General features: G+C 48.5%; 1 protein-coding gene across 3 annotated transcripts in view; it reads left to right on the forward strand.

The window, feature by feature from the left end:
* Positions 1-4,743: 4,743 nt before the first annotated feature.
* Tspan11 (tetraspanin 11) overlaps positions 4,744-15,742 on the forward strand; it is a 69,099-nt gene continuing 58,100 nt past the window's right edge. For all 3 annotated transcript variants that reach the window (XM_016006397.3, XM_006987868.4, XM_076568033.1), the window contains exon 1: positions 4,744-5,018. The gene's annotated coding sequence lies outside the window, so the exon portion shown is untranslated. The remainder of the gene's footprint in view (positions 5,019-15,742) is intronic.

A 15,742-nucleotide genomic window follows, 5' to 3' on the forward strand; every position in this document is an offset into this window, starting at 1 on the left:
GGTTTGTTCATTCAACCTAAACATTAATGTAAAATTCACTATTTGACTCCGTAACTGGAGAGCTCAAATGTCTGTGCTGCCTCTGAGTGTCACTCCACTCTGTTTTTAAATGGCTCTGTGATCTGCAAGTAAGCTCTGGTGAATGCAGTGTCTGAACTCAGATGCACAGTAAACGCAAACAGCTGGCACACCAAGGCTGGGACCATTGAGCAGTGGAACAGCATTTGTCCAGCACACCTGAAGTCCTGTGTCCTCCTCCAACCCCCCCCCCCCGTACTACCCTCTCCCCCAACCAGTGCGCAGCAGAATTGAGAGATGGAGTAAGCCAGAGTGTAAATGATCACACTGTTAATTTTTATATTAACACGTGTGAACTGATACTATTTTAAATGCATCACATTAAATAAAACACATCATTAAAATGAATTCCTCCTGGTGTTTTTACGTACTGAATTTGCACAGACAAATCACAGTTGCATATATTTATAGGCTGGAAGGAGATGTTATGATTTCTAATGCACTGTGGGATGGCTTGATCAAATGAATTAACTCACCCATTCACCACCCCCCAACACTTGACTTTTTTTGTGATGAGAGCATCTGAAGGTTACTCTGTTCACGTTATTGAAACATGCAGTGTTTGTTGATGAGTGCCTATGGTTTGAACAGTTTTCCACAACTCAGGCTGAAATCTGATGACCAGTGGAGAGGAATTTTCAAGTAGGGCCTTTAAGAGGGATTTGATCTTTCTTGAGAAAGAGTGTCCATTTCTTTGAGATCATGATGCTAAAGTGTCCCCCGTTCTTTGTCCATTTTCTCGTTTTCAGGTACCACCCCCTTCTATGTACATTCTACCAAAAGGCAAGCAGATATGACCACATCATCTTGGACTTCTGTCCCTACAAGCATGAGCTAATAAACCTCTTCTCAAAAGTAAATTATCCAGTCTCAGGCACTGTGTGACAGCAACAGAAAACAAAGGAGCTTAGACATCAGCTCTACCCACCGTGCCACACCACCGATCCTGTCCCAGCAACATGTCTCCTCCTGTCTTAAGGCCTGTAACCATTACCACCCTCCCTCCTCTCTGTTTCATATGTTTAAACACGGCTCCTGGCAACTTTTAATTTAGATATTGTATTTCTTGTTCTAGACATTCAATGTTACTAGAGGTAGTACTGGAGAAGGAATGTGCTAGCCCAGATGTTTCCTTATCTCCTGGTGTCTAGGATCATTCAAAGATCCCTTAAGGGTGATTTTATAGTCTTATCTTTCCTAATTATTGTTATCTTATTAATAACTCTGATGAGTGCCAACTCCCCTTCATCCTTAACCCATATAACTCACTTCTCCCTGTTCAAGGCCACTCCACCCTTCTCCTGACCTGGCCCCTAAATTCCCACATCTTTTTAGTAGTCCTTCCCATGACTGTCCACTTCTGCTTTGCATTTATTTCATTTTTCATGTGGGTGTGTTTTCCCTGCCAACGTGTATGTACCACATGCCTGTGGAGGCCAGAAAAGGGCACCAGATGCTCTTGACTGGAATTATAGATGGTCGTGAGCCGCCGTGTGGGGGCTGGGAATAGAGCCTCGGTCTCCCAGAAGAGCAGCCAGAGTTCTTAACCACTTTGTATCCCGGCATCTCCCCAGGCCTGTCTGCCTTCAGTTTCACTGCCAGCTCCTCTGACGCTTCCCGACCCTCCCTGCTCCCCAGAACTGCCTCATTTTAGGTCAAGGTGAAGGTGAAGACCATCATAGCATATGCTTGCCCAAGCCTTGCTCCTGGTATTATTGACTGTCCATTACTCCGCATGGTCATGCAGGGTGTTTTACCTCTATTTTCACATCCTGGTCTTTGTACCATCAACCCGTCCTCAGTGACCCTATATCCAAAAGCCAGACAGATGAAGCCTCACCATCTTTGACTTCCAGCCTCCAGAACCATAAAGCTAAACAAACTTCTTTTTTTTAATACCTACCCCATCTTGAGTATTCTGTTACAGCAACAGAAAATAAGCTAAGGCATCAGCTATACTTGCCACACTGTGCAACAGATGGAGATTTGCATGCAGAAGGTCCACTGGAAAGGGCTTCCAGAACACCTCAAGACAAAGAAAACAGGGTTAGCTAGAGGACAGACATGAACTGGGATTTCCTTTGGGAAGCTGTGTAATGGGAGACCTCTAGAATGGAACTGAGAGATTCACCTTTGTATCCCTGCATCAGTGAGTTGGGTCCAGAATCCATATGTTCCTTCTGCTAAGGCTAGTGCATCAGTCAGTTTTCCATCACTGTGGCAAAATGCCTGAGGTAAACGACTTCTCAGGAGGACAAGGTTTCCTTTGGCTCACGGTTTCAAAGCTCTCAGCTCATGGTCACTTGACCACATTGCTGAGGGCTTGTGGTAGAACAGAACACCACAGTGGGAACATGTGGTAGAGCAGGGCTACTCACCTCACAGGAGCCAGGAAGCAAAGAAAGGGGAAGAGACCTGATGTCTAACAGCCCCATAAGGGCATCATCCCAATGCCCTAAAGACCTTCCACTTGGTCCATCTCTTAAAGGTTCCAAGTCTCCCAAAAGCACCACAGTTTGGGACCAAGCCTTTGACACCCAAGCCCCTGGGGGATGTTTAAGACGAGAACCATGACAATGACCATCTGGTTTATACAAGCCAGCACTAAGGAATTATTTTCAAAGTTTCCAAAAGCGTCCTAAGTTCCGAGTCAAGGCTTACACCCTGTATTCCTGAGCACCCTCCTCGTTGCCTCCCCTGTACACTGAGCTGCCATTGACCTCGACTCAAGTTCTGTGACCCGGAAGGCCCAGCCCTTCTCCACGGTCTCAATCGATCGATGGTGTCGGTTTCCTACCTCGGCTCCATCTCTTCCTCAGACCTGGGTTCGTCTTTAGCTCTGTCTGCTCTTCCTACACTCCCTCCATCTCACCCTCTCTCTCAGGCCATCTCTTGCTTCCACCCCTCTCCTAAGACTTCCAGAATCACGTTTCCAGCACATGGATGGGCACCTTCCTCTGAGAAATCTCAAACCCTATTGGCTCCGCCCTCTCCTTACCCTCCCACCCCCACCCCCCATTCCTCACCCCCCATCCCCCACCCCCCATCTCCCACCCCCAGTGAACTCAGCTTTGCCCGCTCCAGGCTGTCCTCCAGACTTCCGAAGTTTCCAGCACCTCAGCTCCCCCAGGTCTCTCCCTCCCAGGCTCCGTCTCCCGCAGCACAGCTCTGTAGACCTCTCTGTTTGCACATTTTCCTTTCACCGCTCCCATCCCCAGTTCATCTCTCACAGATCTCATCACCTCCTTGCAGCTCTTCCATCCCCCTGCCTTAGTCCATTGCTTCAACAAAATAACTGAGACTGAAGAACACAAAGAACCGAAGTCTATTTGGCTCGTGTTCTGCAGGTCAAGAAGCCCAAAAGTAGACAGTCATGTCTGACAAGGGCCTCACACTATTACAGTGTGGTAGAAAATGAAAGAAGGGAGTTATTGCCTTCAAGAAACAAGGGGGACATCATGCTCTGGTCTACACACACACACACACACACACACACACACACACACACACACACATCATGCACTTGTATACACAAGAATACATACACACACATGGACATACACATAAATAAAAATGAAATAAATATACCCTGCTCTCTGGGATAACCAGTCCAGGGTGGGCCCATAGAAGCTGACTTCCCAGAGAATTAACCCTGTAGTGTGAGAGCAGCATTAATCCCTCCACCAGCCCTCACCACCCAAACACTCGGAAAGGTCCCACACTCCTCAACCCTAGGCACCAAGTCTCACATGGCCAAACCACAGCCCCACTCATGTTCCCTCTGATAGCCCATTCTTAGCAGCCAGCTGGGTACTTAGAGTGCGGTGCCTCAATAGCCGGGAACTTTCAGCTTTCCCTGCCGCTCTCATGACTGAGTTGTCAACTTCACCGGAGTTAGAATCAGCTAGGAAGCACACCTTTGGATGTGTCTAGGAGAACGTTTCCGGGAGAGGTTTCACTGAGGGAACATTGGAATCCGCACTGGGTAGCAAAGAAAAACACAGCAAGCGGTCTGAGCACAGGCCCATCCATCCATCCCTCTCCGTTTCCTGACTGCAGACACAATGTGACCAGCCACCTCTGCACTTGTCTCTGTGCCATTCAGTCGGTGACCCACTGCACCCTCACACCGTGAGCCAGAACAAACCCTTCCTGAAGGTGCTCTTGCCGGGTATTTTGACACCGCAAAAAGAAAAATACCGAAGCAGGGGCAAGCCTTGCTCACTGCAGTCACGGCTGGCTAAGCGCGGGTTGTTCCTCTTGGTAAAGCACACAGGGTGCTCGCCCGCTGCTGGGCAGCTGGGGTCAGCAACTCTGCTTCTTCACCCACTGGCAAAGACTGGGCCTTTGCGGTCTGCCCTTCCATTGTGTTCCAATCTAGAAGGGATCTGGCTTTTCTTTGGTTCCAAGGAGGGTAAAAACGATGGTCCACGGGATTTGGGGAGATGGCTCTTGTGTCTCGAGGAGTGGGAGGCTTGTCTCTACACCCCATGAAACCCCTCAAGGATTTACTTCTTCCGGGATCCTGAGATTCCCCCCACCTCATGAGGACCAATCTAAGTCTGAGACGGGGATTACAGAGTGAGTGGGTGGGACAGGGATGGAGGGCCAGCCCCTCTCCTTCTCCTCCTCCGCCCCACCCCCACCCCACAAGTTTCCCGGGGCCACTTCTGCACTACTGCCAGGACCAGGAGCTCCGTGTGCTCTGAATTGGAAGAAAAAAAAAAAGCCAGCTCTAAACAAAGAGCAGCCGGTCCTCGCCCGCCCCGGGCCTGTGGGCGCGTCCCCGCCGCCGGCCAGTCTGCGTGAGAGGGGCGCACGGCACCCTGCCGGAGAGGCAGGAAGCGCAGGGGACGGTAGACGGCTGTGGCCAGGACAGCGGCAGTCACCACTCCAGGCTCCTGATCCTTCGCTACATCCAGCCGGGCTGTTGTGGCCTGGTAAGTACAGGTGGCGGCGGGAGACTCGCGCGCCGCTGGTGGAACTGGCACCAAGTGCCAAGGGGATGTCCTGGCAGGGCTCCCCCAGCTCAGCTGCCTGTCTCCAGCAGGACCCCCACAGGGGCTCGGTGGGCAGGGAAGTCACCCTTGAGTGAGGATGGGACAAGATCTCACTGGACCTGGGTTGGGTGCTTGTGTGGGTGTCACACTATGCTCAGCAGAGGGGAGTGGGGGAGGTCGGGACTACCCTAAGTGTCTGCCTTGCCTTTCTGCCCTGGATTACTGTTAACTTCTCGCTGGGCCTCTGAGAGCCTGAGCCATGAAGCATGCCCCTTACATAACTGTCTCTCCAGAAAATGCCCCCCTCTTTGTTCACCCCAAATGCCAGGGGCTGCCTCTTGTTTGTTAGCTGAGGCAAGGCTGCAGGACCCCATGAAAAGCAGGGTCTGCTCACGGCTGGCAGCTGCTGAGTCTAGGACACTGGGGGATTGTTCCCGGGCAGTCTGTCTTCCCAGGCTGGGCTATCCATCAGGCCCCCCGGGGCCCTGCTGGGCATTAGTGGAAATGGAGTTCGGCAGGCCTTACCACCTGTGTGCACGTGCTGAGCCCTGTGCCTGAAGCTGACTGCCTCCCATGCTAAGGAGAAGGAAGAAGTTTCTGGGATGTGCCCATTCCCAGTGCTCACATTCGTGAACTAGCCGGAAAGTAGGGGAGAGGAGGGCTGGTGGACCTCTTAATTGGTCTAGACCTCAGAGGGCACAGGAAGAAGCAGCCAGAGGCCTCAGCAAGAGACATATATTGGGGCAGGAGGTTAGAAGGGGCATCAAAAAAAAAAAAAAAAGGTAACTTCTAGAAAATTCCTAAATGTACTGCAGGGCATAGGGAGGTGGTGAAGGGGTGGGGAGAGAATGAGGGTAGTATGGAGCCAGATTACATGTTCTGTGTTTAATTTGTGAATCATAATGAAAACAGCTGGTGGAGTTTGGCACCCCCAAGTTCAGACCAGAACTTAGGAGGGACTTTAGCTGCCAAGACTGTGTCACAGCGCTGTGTCCCAGAAAGATTATCAGAGTTCTGTGGCTTATTGTGCACAGTGGGGCCAATAACTGTGGCCCTGCTGTCTCCTAGGGGGTTGGAGGAACAGTGTGGGCAATGTCTGGGATGGGGCTTTAAGGCAAGGGGATGGTGCTGGGCACACAGGTGCCAGCTGGTGGCTTGGGAACGCCCTGGTGGTCTGCAGCTGCTTGGTCTGTGGTGGTCAAGGAAGCCCTTATGCTCAGCACCAGAGGGGTGTCTGTCTGGAGCCTGGGTCTGGACTCTTGGTTGGAAACGTGGAAACTACAGACAGGCTTCCCACAGTTTCTGTGTAAATGTCTTTGGCAGCGCAGAAGAGAAGCTGGCTTTGGTGGCCTTCAAATCCCCTGGGAGCCTTCCTTCTTCAGAAAGCACCTCTCCGGGGGAATGGGGGTGATTTGATCTGCCATCTTGCTTTTGGCTTTAGACCTCCCTGCAGTTTGCTCCCCAGAAAGTAGGCAGTGAAGAAGTCTGTTCCCCAAGGCCAGAGGTTTGGGGCATTATCTGAAGAAGTCTGACTTTTGTGGATCGGGGACTTCAGAACCAAGTCCAGTCTCGGGCCAGGGTAAGGCAGTGAGAGGGTTTCAGTCAGCACTGATATGCAGACCGCACCAGCACCAAGACCTGGTTAGGTGGCTTATGGCCCTTGGTTGTCACCTGTCACAGAGACCTCTTCTCATGCGGTAGCTATTTAGTTAATGATTGTGAAAGGAACGGACCCTGCGTATTGGGGCCTAGAAACCCAGAGTTAAGTATTATTTAAAAAAGAAAAAGATCACTTTCAATCTATGGATCTGCTTCCCACTGGTCAACATCAGGGTGTCTCCAAGCATCATTCTGATCTTGGCTCCTGTGTCATCCAGTTCCTTGAGGCCTTTCTGGGTCTCCCATTTGAAATAGCCTATCTACAGCTAGACCCCAACATCCCAGTGTATCCCACTGACAGCAATCGCCACATTCTAAACTTACCGTTGCTGCTTGCTGTGGTGTAAGTGTGGAGAATTACATTATAATGTACATTATATTATACACTGTAATGTGTAATTATACACTATACAGTATATTATAATTACATTATAATAACAAAATACATTATGTTTGTTATATGTCAGCTTCCAGGTAGGATTTCCTTTGACGATGGAGTCTTCCCACACAAGCTAGAAAACCACCATCCCAGAGGCTGACAGGCATGTTCCCAGCTCCACGTTAAAGCATTCTATTGTAACTAGGCACTAATAGCTATTCAGCATTCGAAGAGGACCTACGCAGCCCCTCCCCATACAGAGTGGTCATTCCACAAACCAGGGGTGGTCATGGCATCCATCCCAGGCTTGTTTTTATACACCTGGCTTTGGTTCCTAGGATGTTCAGTCAAAATCAATATGAAAAGAATTCTGCACACGTACAGCATTGAGGGGCATGTGGGATGGGCATGAGATGGGGAGGAAACATTGAACAGCAATGAGGTGGCTGAACTATTCACAGATTTAGGGTGGCTGTATCTGCCCTTGTTCTCCCTGAGTGTGTTCCCTGGCTACACTGCCCAGATCACCCACAGTCATTTTCTTTGAGCAGTGGGCAGTGGAGGGAGAGCCTTTTCTCAGAGCTGTCTCTGAACACTAAACCAGCCATGGGAAGGAATCCGGCCTGCTGGTACATCAGCATGCTTCCTGGGGTCTCGAATCTCACCCCTAGATAAAGCAATCACTCATACTCTCTTCCTAAAAACAAAATGGCACATGAGGATGTGACTGCTATGTCCAATGCCACCCTGCACCCCACCACCACCCAGAATAGGCTTATCACCAAGTTGAGGCTCTCCCAAACTCCTTGGGCGAGCACTCCTAGGCCTACCTGCAGTGGAGAAGGAGGTAGCATTGCACACATGTGTTACATGCATTTATCAAGTGTCAACCATGAGCCTTGGGCTTCTGGGCCCCAAGGAATCCATGAAGACACAGCTACTTCTCTCTAAGCTCCAGTCACTGACATATTTTCAACCTCACTCCCAGGAAGAGATGAGAAGATAGCAGGGTGGAAACTACATCACACACACACACACACACACACACACACACACACACACACACACACACACGAGCCATACCTGGGGCACAGAGAGGCAGGCCCATTCTGGCTCTGCCCTTCCTCCTGTGTGGCCTTCTGTGTGTCCCCTGACCTCACAGTGTGAGTATCTCATTTTCTCATCTGTAGAGCTGAGACGTGATCTCTTCTAGTGAGGTGTGTGGATGGCTGAGTACAGTGGGAAAGCGTGGCAGACGGCTTGGGTTCCCATGGGTGACCACAGTGGAGTAGATGGAAGACGGCTTTGTGGTCAGAAGGCCATGGACGAGGCAGGCAACTACTGTACATTGTGCCTCATATGGGAATGATGGAGTCCTGGGAATTATGCATAGACCAGCCTTCATCTCCCTGGACATCTTCCCTGGTCCCTGCCTGTTGTAATTTGAATGAGAATGGCCCCCATTGTTTCATATGTTTGAATGCCTGGTCCCCAGTTAGTGGAACTGTTTAAGAAGAATTAGGACATGTGGCAGTGTGACTTCATGAGAGGAGGCATATCACTGGAGGTGAACTTTGCAATTTCAAAAACTCACATTAGGTCCAGTCTCTGTCTGTCTGTCTGTCTGTCTGTCTGTCTGTCTCTCTCTCTCTCTCTCTCTCTCTCTCTCTCTCAGTCTGTCTTTCTGCCTGCTGCCTAAGGATCAGGATGTAAAGCTCTCAGCTACTGCTCCAGCACCATGCCTGTCTGCTTCCTGCATGATAATCGTGGATTAACCCTCTAAAATTGTAAGCAAGCCCCAATTAATGTTTTCTTCTATAAGAGTTGCCTTGGCCATAGTGTCCCTCCATAGCAATAGACCAGTGACTAAGACACTGTCTACTCCTGAAGCACACCTGTGGAGTACAGCTGCCTTTCAACAGCCCCATCCCACCTTTCCCACAGCCCTTCTTGAAGGCTTGTGATCTCCAGGAACTGGGCTCTTACAGAGGGTTCTGAAATGTGAGACAACTTCTCTGGCCATCCCTGAGGTGTTCTGGAGCAAGGAGCAGGCTCCCTTTTTGGCAAAGCCGTGGGATGGCCTCTCAGGGGTTCTCAATCCTACCCCAACCTTGGGGTTCTTTCTTCCTTTGTCAACATGGAGTTCATGTTTTAAAAGATCTTTGTTAATCAACTTTTAATACATGCAAGATATTTGTTTCTTTAGTTTAAAAAAAAAACTTAAAAGATTTAGTACCTGGTGGTTTCGTTTTACTATGTCTGTTCTCCTTTCTATGTTATATTGTTTTCATTTTAGACAATCAGTTTACACCATTCACTAAGAGGGCAGGTGTGAGGATGTTTAAAGAGAAGAAAAGCAAAAGGTGGGGGGAGGGAGAAGAAGTTTCCAGTATGTCTGAGGCTTGCAAAAATGAAGAAAATTAGGTCAGACTGTGAAACCCATTTGGCGGGTAAGGGTCCCCGTTTCTCTGAGTGTTCTTGAAATACTGCAACAAGGCTTCTTTCTCAGAGTTGCCTCTGATGAATGAGCATCAACCTCCTTGCACTTGAAAACCACTGTCCTCTTCCCTGGCTTTGAACCTGTGTCCCTCAGCATCAGCTAGAGATGAGATTGGATGGATGGTTCTTTTAGCCCTATCCACTAGCACAAAGGTTGGCTCAAGGAGGTGATATTCACTAAATGCTCATGGCACGAACATTTCAGGAAGAATGCCAGTCATCACTGAAGATATGTCTTGGGAAGAGTTCTTTCACTCATCAGAGCCAGCTATATAATCTGGGGGAGCCAGTGCAGGCTGGAAACACAGATGTCTACTCCCTTGTGCAGGAGACGCCAATAAAAGCACAGAAACCAAAAGCCTTTCCTTTCTTGCTTGCTCTCTCTGGGCTTGTTGTGTTATTATTCCTGGCACTAAATGACATTGAGTAAAGAAAGACTGATTGCAAGTGACCAGCACAACTCCTGCCATCAACCTTTCTACTGCGCAGTGCCCACGTAAAAGGCAAACACTGAAGCATTTAAGTTGTATGTGGATTCACCCAAATCCCAGAGTTCAGAGGTCATAGGTGTGTTTCGTTCTTACCAAAAGAGTAGCAATGAGCCAGGCGGTGGTGGCGCACACCTTTAATCCCAGCACTCAGGAGACAGAGGCGGGCGGATCTCTGTGAGTTCGAGGTCAGCCTGGGCTACAGAGTGAGTTCCAGGAAAAGCGCAAAGCTACACAGAGAAACCCTGTCTCAAAAAAAAGCAAAAAGCAAAAAAAACAAAACAAAAAAAAAGAGTAGCAATGATGCATGAAACCAATTCAACTGTAGTTCACATCCTTCTAGAGACACAGTTGGCAGCACTCAGCCTTCTGCTCTGAGGAGGAAGGAAGGGCTGAGGAGAGCGAGCTGTGGACCTGTCGGGCACTGTCTTCTCACCCACTGTCTGCAACAGCTTCATTTGTGGTGTCAATAGCTGGCTCTCGCAGGAAGTCGTTCATAGTGAAGACAGGGCATGGTAACCTGCTTCTCAGGATGCTGGCCTTGCCGTGTGCATTGGAAGCAGTTTCTGGTTCCAGCACAGAATCTCAGAACTAACCCAACCTTTTCTCTGTTGCATGTGAAACGCCTTATCTTCTATGGACTCTTGGAATTCTGGGCTCATGGGCAGCTGTCAATGTTGTACACGTGGAACAGCATGGAAGAGTGGAATGTGTGTAAATGTGTCCCTTTCTCACGTCTATGTCCTACTGGATCACTGGATTTCACTGATAAAGAACAAGTTCAAAGATAACATTGTTAAACATCTCAAGGTGTCAATAGCAGAGCAGTGAGCCCAGCACAGGGCCCTTCTGAACCCAAGGCAATGTGAGCCTACTCTGGTTGCATGGCCTTGAAGCTGCCTAGCCTCATACTTTGGCCTTGTTTGGGGTCATATTTTAAGATGCTGTGCTGGCTCATTGTATGTCAGCTTGACACAAGCTAGAATCATCTGAAAGGAGGGAACCTCAATTGAGAAAATGCCTCCAGAAGATCTGGTTGTAGGGCATTTTATTAATTAATTATTAATTAGGGAGGGCCCAGTCCACTGCGGATAGTGGCATCCTTGTCCTGATGGTCCTGAGTTCTATAAGAAAGCAGGCTGAGTAAGCCATGATGAGCAAGCCAGTAAGCAGCACCCATCCATGGCTCCTACCTCTAGGTCCCTGCCCTATTTGAGTTCATGTTCTGACTTCCTTCTTACTTTCATCAACAGTAATATGGAAGAATAAGCTAAATGAATCCTTTCCTCCCCAAATTCTGCTTTGGTCACGGTGTTTCAGCACAGCAATAGTAGCCCTGACTAAGGCAGATGGTGTCCCAGTTAGGGCAGAACAAACCCCTTCAGCAGAATGGGAACATGGTGCTTCCATTTCTATGTCTGAGTCTCTGCCTTTCTGATGTCATCACTTACATTTGTGTTGTGTATGGGGTATGGGGGAGGGGGCGGGTGCCTGCCTAGCATGTCCTCAATGTCACTAAACATATACATATATACATACACAAGAAAATACATACACGGCTCAGAAGAAGGCCCAGTACAGTGGCACATGCCTATAGTCCCAGCTACTCAGGAGGTTGAAGAAGTAAGATTACTGGAATTCAAGAATAGGCTGTACATCATAACAAGCCCTCTCTCAAAACAAAGCTCCCAGAGAAAACAATAAAGGGTAGGGATGGAGGTGAGCAGCGTTGTACATTTGGTCTGAGGTTTGAAACCTGCTGAAAAGTAAAATCTCCTCACTCTTGGCCTTCGGGATACACACTCCCTGTCTGAGCATGTTCACTTGACCTTCAGGATGCGTGCTCCCTGTCTGAGCATGCTCACTTGACCTTCGGGATGCGTGCTCCCTGTCTGAGCATGCTCACTTGACCTTCGGGATGTGTGATCCCTGTCTGAGCATGCTCACTTGACCTTCGGGAATACACGCTCCCTGTCTGAGCATGCTCACTTTTGCACCAAGGCTGAAAACGCAAGAGGAATAAAGGCTTTGTCATCAAGAGAATATTGTTTGGGTTAAGGAAACGAGATGAGCAGAGAAGGGGCCGTGAAAAAGTGCTGCATAACTTCAATCTGGGGGTGCTTTGTATACACACAGAGCCTTAGAGCAGCAGGCTTTCTAGAAGATGATAACTCTTCTGTGAAGGGGAAGAGAACATGAGACAGGAAGTGAAGAGCACAGCACAGGAAGGGGAGGGAAACAGAGGTAGGTGACGGCCTCACTGGGCAGGTGGCTCAGGGCTTTCAACTCAGGGCAAACGTAAAATTCTACTCAAATTCTAGAAAGCAAGTACCAGTATAGTGAACAAGGGGGAGTGATTTAGGGGGAAGCACCCTCCCTTTTTAATGTAGAGAGGAAAACAAGACTAGAAAAGGCAGCAATCCAGAGGAATGGTGCAAGTTAAGCATAGAGAAGCCGTGTTACCATGGCCCCCGTTTCAAGTACTTTTCTAAGCACTGTGATGAACTATCTGACAGACGTGACTTCAGGGAAAAGAGGTCCATTTTGACTGTCCTGTCAGGTCAGGGTGGGTTTTGAGGTCTCAGATGCCCAAGCTTGGCCTAGTGTGGCATGTTTGACTATGCCCTCATTCATGTTTCAAAGGGCGTAGTCCATCATGACCATGAGCATGGCAGCAGATTCTCCTGTCCCTGGCAGTAGAAGGATGGAGGCTGCTGGTCACATCATAGCGCAGACAGGAAGCAGAGAGCTCAGGCAGGAAGTGGGGCTAGGCTGTGACCCTCAAAGGTCCACCCCCACTGACCCACATTCGCTATGTTCTCCCCACCCCAAAGGTTCTACAATCTACCAGCGTTCAGACACATGGGCCTGTGGGGCATGCCACATGCAAGCCATGGCCCCATCTGCAAAATGGAGATAATAACCGTGCTCTAAATGTCAGACATATTGATGCAGAGTCCATGACATAGATTATAATACCAGCCTTCTGGATGAGGCAAGAGAGTTGAAAGCCAGCCTAGGTTACATAGGAAGATCTCATCTCAAAAGACAAAATGTAAACAAAAACACAAAACCCATCAACTAAACAAACACTGACTTTGTAGGGCTATGATGATTATACATGTAAGAAATGATTTTTTTCTATCAAAGGCAGGTAGCCTACCAAGGATCAATATTGCCTAAATATCTCTCATCTTATAACATGCCTATGTGCCCAGCCACTAGACATTACCAAGCTCTGTCACACCTTTCCCCTTCAAACTCCTACTAATGGGATGTGACATGGGCCACCTGTGTTAGTGTCTTAGTTTGGGTATTGTTGTGAAGAGACACCATGACCACAGCAACTCTTATAAAGGAAAACATTTAACTGGGGCTGGCTTACAGTCCAAAGGTTTAGTCCTTTATGGTCATGGTGGGAAGCATAGTGGCATGCAGGCAGACATGGTGCAGGAGAAGGAGCTGAGAGTTCTACATCTTGATTCACAGACAGCAGAAGTGAATGCCACACTAGGCCTAGCTTGAACATCTGAGACCTCAAAGCCTGCCCGGACAGTGACACACTTCCTCCAACAAAGCCCACACCTACTAAACCTACTAATACTGCCACTCCCTATGAGCCAAGCATTCAAACATGTGAGTCTATGGGGCCATTCCTATTCAAACCAACCCAGTTAGGGAGGAAAGACAGACAGCATCTTGGTCATGTACACTCACTAGCCTGGTTTGAGTCAGCGCATACTCTTTTTACAAAAAGAAATTGCCTTGCCAGGTAACTCTCACTTTATTTGTGTGTTTCTTTATTCAATACTAAGGATACTCACATACATCCTCATATAAATGATTCATACACTACATTGTTGGAGGAGGGGGCTTCATCCTCACCTGGGACATGCAGGTAGCTTCCTAAACCTTAGAAGCAGTGGGTAGTGATGATGCAAGGATGGTGGGTTACACATGATCAGGGGACTGAGTTCGGCAACAGCCAGGGTGTTCTAAAGCCATGTCTTTTGCTTTGGGATAGAGCTAGGGTGACTATGATTTTTTTTTTGGCCAGTGGCCAGAAGAATGTGTTACTTCCTTGCCCAGAAAAGTCAAATACCTTTTAAAAAGACAAATATCTATATGCTTGGCTCACTAGTAAAATGATTCAGATATTTTTCTTAGGAATTACAAAGTCCCTAGAAAATACATTTCTAATGACTTGAGAAGGAACGCCATGGTTTATTTACCAGGAGCCTAAGCAGTTTCCATGCTCATCTCACTGAATCACAGCATCTTCTGGACTTTAGACCCAGAAGATTCACATCTGAGTCCCAAAGTGAACACTCAGATTGAAATTTCGACACAAGACTGTTTTTGCATTTTCATGCACAGACACACAGTCTCACGAATTTGTGTTGTGAGGAGACAGCGAACTGAACCAGGAAGCTGGACTCGTGGGATCCTTGGCTAAAGAGGTAACCCTGACTCGGCAGCATCCCTGAACCTGCCAGGTCTGGTCTTGTCCGTGAGACGTGGGCCTTCTCTTTGGAATGGGCAGGCTTGTCTATTGCCCCTAAAAGGAGAAGAGTGTCAGTGGCCCTTAACCTCAGGTAAGGGAGCCTTTGGATCTGTGGAATCCCTCAGAACCCAATCAGTGGTAACATTTTTCACATGACTGAACAATCACACACACACACACACACACACACACACACACACACACACACACACACATACACCTCCTAGGAAGGAAGGGTCTTATGGCTCACCACTAAGCCATAGTGTTTTATTCCAGACATAAGACAGACACTATTTGGAAAGTAAATGAGAAATTGTACAAATCCCCCTCTCTGGGAAGAAAGATAAGTTTCTGTGTCATTGGGACACTTTGACCAATTCCTATCACCCAGAGTGTGTACCCATCTAATTCACAGCCATCAGGCTCTGAGTACACTTAAGCAAGGAATAATATACACATGATGATAGCCTGTGGGGTCAGCCTTCCTTCTCCCCATAGTGTAGCTGAAGTTTTCTCCAGTCCTGCCTGGCCCACAGTCAGGACAAACCTCTCTCATCTGCCAGTCCCACAGCCGCTCAGACCCAACCGAGTAAACACATAGAGACTTATATTGCTTACAAATTGTATGGCCGTGGCAGGCTTCTTGTTATCTAGTTCTTCTATCTTAAATTAACCCATATCTATTGGTCTATAAGTTGCCACGTGGCTCGGAGCTTACCAGTACCTTACATCTCGCTTTTCATGGCGGTGGCTGGCAGCGTCTCTCTGCCTCGGCCTTCCACTTCCCAGAATTCTCCTCTCTCCTTGTCCCGCCTATACTTCCTGCCTGGCTACTGGCCAATCAGTGTTTTATTTATTAACCAATCAGAGCAACACATTTAACATACAGAACATCCCACAGCACCAGAGTGCACAGAACGTAGAAACTGGGGCCCCTTCTTGCTGAAACTGGGGGAATTCTGGGTCTGGTAAATTTTTCTTTTTTTTTTTTTTGGTTTTTCGAGACAGGGTTTCTCTGTGTAGCTTTGCGCCTTTCCTGGAACTAGCTTTGGAGACCAGGCTGGCCTCGAACTCACAGAGATCCGCCTGCCTCTGCCTCCCGAGTGCTGGGATTAAAGGCGTGCGCCACCACCGC

The sequence above is a fragment of the Peromyscus maniculatus genome, chromosome 3 (genome assembly GCF_049852395.1).
Source record: "Peromyscus maniculatus bairdii isolate BWxNUB_F1_BW_parent chromosome 3, HU_Pman_BW_mat_3.1, whole genome shotgun sequence".
NCBI lineage: Eukaryota > Metazoa > Chordata > Mammalia > Rodentia > Cricetidae > Peromyscus > Peromyscus maniculatus.